General features: G+C 44.4%; 1 pseudogene; it reads left to right on the forward strand.

Moving 5' to 3' along the window:
- The first annotated feature begins 5,047 nt into the window (after positions 1-5,047).
- On the forward strand, positions 5,048-5,798 carry LOC113888610 (annotated as a pseudogene).
- The last annotated feature ends 202 nt before the right edge of the window (positions 5,799-6,000 follow it).

Consider the following 6,000-nt stretch of genomic DNA (forward strand, 5'->3'; position numbering starts at 1 on the left):
TCAGCGCAGTTTGAGAACTCTCAAGGAGAACAGAGAAGTATAAAGTGTTCCCTGGAAAGCGGCAGGTCCTCAGGACATGGAACCACACAGATGAGCTGCACTGGGGCAAGACGGCCACTCCTGTCACAGCTCCAGACATGTTTCCTCCTTAGGACCCAGCAAGGGATCTCAGAGCAGAGCAAGATGTACCTGGGGACAATGCAGTCCACAAAGTTCTTAAATTCCTCCATAATGTCTTTGCATCTTTGAGAGACAAAGTCAAACGAGCTTGAATAAAAGAGTCACAGGCAGGCCTTTAGAACATTCATTAACAGTGGGACAGAGCCATCCCCCCAGGACATATGTCAGTAATGTGCAGACTGGGAGATCGCAATTTCTCAGTGTAACAAAGATCTTTGTGGAAATTCGTGTATTTAATGTAGGCAATTTTGAAGGAGGACATTGATGGATCAATCATCTTTCTCTTCTTCCCAGTTGGGACACATAGCACATATAGCTACATGTAAAGTCAGAGGGGCAATTTTTATATAATTTAATTTATTTATTCATTTTTCACTGTACTGGGTCTTCATAGCTGCATGAACTTTTGCCCAAAGCTGGGCTTCCCTCTAGTGGTGGTGCATAGGCTTCTCTGCTGTAGCTTCTCTCATTGAGGAGCTTGGGCTCTAGGGCACTCGGGCTTCAGTCCTGGCGGTCCCGGGGTCTAGGCACAGGCTCAATGGCTGTGGTGCACGGGCTTCACAGCCTCTAGACCACGTGTAGTCCTATGTGTCACCTGCCTTGGCAGGCAGATTCCTTACCACTGAGCCACCAGGGGAGCTCCTCGGAGGACATTTAAAGTACATTGAGAGCTGTAGAAAGCTTCTTGAGGATTAGGGTCCTAAAACAAGTAAAAAACATTCCTTTATTACTGGTAAAAGTATAATTTTATTAACAAATTATTTTCTAAATAACTTTTCAATGTCAATTCTATACTATTACTTAATGATATTTAATAAGTTGATCTAGAAATTTAAAAAAAAGATAACTACATAAGGCATTGAGGCTTACTTCACAATTCAAGCCAGTCTCTCCCTGCTAAGGAGAAAAATCTTCACTGCTTCTGTCTAGGAAGCACATATGTTTTTCCCTTTTGTCACAAACAGGCCTCCTCAACAGCCACGTCCTGAGCAGAAGCTGGAAAACAAGGAGCAGAGGTTCTTCACTGGACTCGACACCAGGATGACCCAGCTGGACTGGAGGTGAGCAATGCAGGTATCCTCCTTTAGAATGAGAACAGCAGGCTGTGGGAGTTCATTTTTTCAGGAGGACTTGCTGAGGACTACAGGCTGGAGGTCAGCCTCTCTTCTGCTCTAAGGGACTGCTCCACGGATGTTGGGGAGGTCAGTATGCATGTGATTGTGGTGAAGGGATGACGTGCAGATAAGCTCACATCTTGGGAGAATGTGGCTGAGAATCAGGAGGAACAGATGTCTCTCTGAAGGATTTTAGAGCTTTTCTACCCATGAGAAGGTGCAAAATTGGGTTCATAAATTTCCTCTGGAAATTATCTAACTCTCTGCTGACCTGCTGTGTCAGTTTTCCCAGAGCACAGAGTGCCTCGTTCCTGATCTCCATCCTGAACTCCTATCAGGGTGTGTTGGAGGTCAGGACTGCAGTGAGTAGTGACTTCATTCTGCAGAACCTGCTGAGGAAAGATGTTTTCATTGTCATCCTGAAGGAGCAACGTCAGAGCTCATGTGGCGAGAAACTGTAGGATGCTTTTTCTTTGTACTTAAACTCACAAGAAAGGTCAAGAGTTTAAAATATATAGAAAAGAGGGCTCACTTCTCATAGGGATAATAAAGTTATTTCACTATATTTCATTGAAGAAACCACTCATAAAAGCTTAGACTTCCTTCTGCACGGCTTGTGTGATTGGACTTCCCCAACCAGGGATCCAGGGACTGAAATCAGGTCACAGCAGTGAAAGTGCTGGATCCTAACCACTAGCCAATGAGCAAACACCTGCTTTATTTTTAAACTGGCAGAACAATATATTCCCTTCTAACTGCTTAATAGTGATTTCGCTATTTAAATTAAATCTTAGTTCTGCTGACTTTAGACCACATCCTGTGGCCCTACAAAACAATAGATAGTGGCATTTGAAATGGATAGCATATTGAAAAGCAGAGACATTACTTTGCCAACAAAGGTCTGTCTAGTCAAGGCTATGGTTTTTCCAGTGGTCCTGTATGGATGTGAAAGTTGGACTGTGAAGAAAGCTGAGTGCCGAAGAATTGATGCTTTTGAACTGTGGTGTTGGAGAAGACTCTTGCGAGTCCCTTGGACTGCAAGGAGATCCAACCAGTCCATTCTGAAGGAGATCAGCCCTGGAATTTCTTTGGAAGGAATGATGCTAAAGCTGAAACTCCAGTACTCTGGGCACCTCATGCGAAGAGTTGACTCATTGGAAAAGACTCTGATGCTGGAAGGGATTGGGGGCAGGAGGAGAAGGGGATGACAGAGGATGAGATGGCTGGATGGCATCACTGACTCGATGGACGTGAGTCTGAGTGAACTCCGGGAGTTGGTGATGGACAGGGAGGCCTGGCGTGATGCGATTCATGGGGTCACAAAGAGTCGGACACGACTGAGCGAATGAACTGAACTGAACTAAACTGAACTGAAGGGGTCTTTGTCATCTCATTCTCCTCCTCACTTACTTCATTGGTTCCTTAACGTCATGCTGATTTTCACCCTTCCTTTTATTTTTTAATGGGATCCTCCAGACAAATCAAAGCCGCCAAGGTTTGCCCTTGAATCTTTGCTGCTATTGGAATAGTTCATTTGTCCAGATTTATATTGTTCTCCAGGATTCTAAGTACGTGTGACCTAAGAGTTAATGAGAGGATTCAGTTAAAATTGTAAAGAACTTGGAAAGTGGCTAGTCCATTAGTAGCAAGCAATAAAATTCAGTGATTATTTTAATATCATAATTACCATTTCCCTGATTAAGATCAGGGTCTTTTGGAATCATTTAATTCCATTTCCTTTTAGTTTTTCTCAAAGCATCTTCTCATTGCCTGGGCGGATTTGTTACCTAGGCAGATGCTCAGGAAGGTTGGGCTCCAAGACACTGCCAAAGAGGATTCGTGTTCTAGCAATTGGCATTCTAGTTGTTCAGCTCTTGTTAGGTGGTGGGTTTGACTTCTTCCTTCTCTCCTGAAACTAATCCTACATGGATTAATTGAAAGGAAACTGAGATAGCTGATCTTCCAAAGCAAAGGGCAGTCAACTGACCCAGGATTTGGCCTTCCTTGAGCTTCTGTCCGAAGCAGCCATGCCCCAAGCTCCGTGTTGTTCGTACTGGCCTCATGCTTCCCCTCTGCCACAGCCTCGTCCCCAGCTGTGCTGTATTGAATTTGCTAACTCAGAATGAGTCATTCCATCAGGGGAAACCACTTCCCTTCTTTCAGACATTCAGAATACATTAGTTTTCTCTTTGCCCACAAAACAACTGTGGACTTTTACTTTCCAGGGAAGTGTCAAAGGGAAACAACAACAACAACAAAAACTAAAGTTTTGAAATGATAGAGCTACAGCCCCTCTGCCTTTCTTTGCTTTATTGTTCTTACCTCAACGTGAATTAGAACCAGAGCAGAAGCAGCAAGACAAATCCTGACCAACAAGTCACTAAAAGAATGTAGAAACTTTAAGTAAAAAATTACACTCAAGTAAAGGAAAGAAGGCTATTTCTCCCTGAATGAGTACCTGGCTCTCACAATCCTAAATTCTCAGAGGGAGAAAGAAACAGAGGAACAGAGATGCCTGGTGGAATCAACTGCCTGAATGAACAACTGTAACTCACTAGATTCTGTGACATAAGCTTCCAGTGAGAGACTACACCATCACTGAATCTCCTTCTTCCATCTCAGAAACGCTGAGCAGAACAAGTCTTGAACAGTTTAAGTAAAAGGATTGAATAATAAAACTATACTTGGCAAAGCGGTTAATATTTGTCTACTAAAAGCAAAATAATTGCAGTTGGAAATTCCTCTACCAACTTGCACAAATACATCTTTGCTCTCAGTATCTGAGCACTGCTGACACTTTGGACATCTGGGGACATGGGTCAGGAGAAGAGGAGGTCACCACTGAGAACTAGGGTTCTTCACACAAACACTGCAGGGGAGAGGACGGGGGTTTAGGAAGATGATTAATTCTCCCAACAAATAAGCCCTCCACAGAAAGGAGATTTTCGAGTCCACAGGATTTGGTGAGCCTCTCCTCAAAAAGGAAGTCCAGAAGGGGAGGAAGGGACTCTGTCACTCTAGAGGACAGGGGGTGGCTCCATGTGATCTCTCCCTTGTGAGTGAGGTGCTGCTGGGAAAATACAATTATCCTGGATTGAGAGTCTCCTCTCCAATGTTCTCTAAGAACCAGGATTCTGGTGGGGGTATTGGCCCAGTCTGTGGAGGACAACAAGTCTCCAGTAAGAAAATGGTGGGAAAAAATGATGATATCTGTAATAGTCCTGACCTCAGGTTCCCTGAAGCACAGCCAAATGGACTTGCAGGAATGGGTTCCAGAAGGAACAGAAACAGGGGAGGAGTTCATGGACTCATAGTAATCAGCCTCTTCTCTAAATCAAACACTCGAGAAAACTCATCATTTGTTTTGAAGAACTTAATTGACAGAGTGATCTGGTAAATCCCTAAATAAATACCGAACCACAGAGCTGAGGGAGCCTCTATTCCCATGTAAAGTAAGAGGGGAAAAAGGGGCCTAATATCAGGGCTCCTGATGTGTTCACGGATAAGAGGAGAGCAACATTTATGCATGAGAGACAAAGAGCAATAATGTATATAATTACAAATGTCCATTAATTCTGACTTAAGACAAAGACCTTTCTCATTTGATTGATAAATATCCATGTAGATGGGTACATTTGAAGTTATCAAGAAGTAGGAAAAATTAATAGTTTAGATTGGTGACATTTTCTTCGATCATACTGTGAATACATAAATGAAAATCAAAAAAGGAAGTAAAAGTGCACAGAAATGACTAGAAAATGAAAACTATCATGTTCCCTGTTTAATGGCCTTGCTAGAAAGCATGGCATCAGAGAACCTACCTCAAGGTTCCACCAGACGCCGTCCCAGCCAGCCCAGCAGCAGCCTCATCTTCCCCATGGCCTTCGTGCTCTCTCTACTGATGGCCCTGGTGCTGGTCAGCTACGGCTCGGGAGGATCCCTGGGCTGTGGCCTGTCTCCGAACCACATGCTGGTTGGCAGGAAGAACCTCAGGCTCCTGGACCAAATGAGGAGACTCTCCTCTTGCTTCTGTCTGCAGGACAGAAAAGACTTCGCTTTCCCCCAGGAGATGGTGGAGGGCAGCCAGCTCCACGAGGCCCAGGCCATCTCTGTGCTCCATGAGATGCTCCAGCAGAGCTTCAACCTCTTCCACACAGAGCGCTCCTCTGCTGCCTGGGACACCACCCTCCTGGAGCAGCTCCACACTGGACTCCATCAGCAGCTGGACGACCTGGACGCCTGCCTGGGGCAGTGATGGGAGAGAAGACTCTGCCCTGGGGAGGAGAGGCCCCACACTGGCCGTGAAGAGGTACTTCCAGGGCATCCATATCTACCTGAAAGAGAAGGAATACAGCGACTGTGCCTGGGAAATTGTCAGAGTGGAGATGATGAGATCCTTCTCTTCATCAGCCAGCTTGCGAGAAAGGTTAAGATGATGGATGGAGACCTGAACTCACCTTGATATGACTCTTACTGACTAAGATGCTACATCACCCTTGTACGCTCACCTGCAGCCATTTAAAAGACTGTGAATTCTGCTTTAGCCACAATATTTATTGAATTAAATAAATAAATCCTTTTTCAGTAGTAATAAGCAAGTAGGTATAAAATTATTCAGCTGCACAGGAATCAGTGCATAGCGATGACTGCCCTGATGTTATTCATGTTTCTTATGTACATATTTTCATTTATTATTTTATCTCAT

The sequence above is a fragment of the Bos indicus x Bos taurus genome, unplaced genomic scaffold (genome assembly GCF_003369695.1).
Source record: "Bos indicus x Bos taurus breed Angus x Brahman F1 hybrid unplaced genomic scaffold, Bos_hybrid_MaternalHap_v2.0 tig00000169_arrow_arrow_obj, whole genome shotgun sequence".
Classification (NCBI taxonomy): Eukaryota; Metazoa; Chordata; class Mammalia; order Artiodactyla; family Bovidae; genus Bos; species Bos indicus x Bos taurus.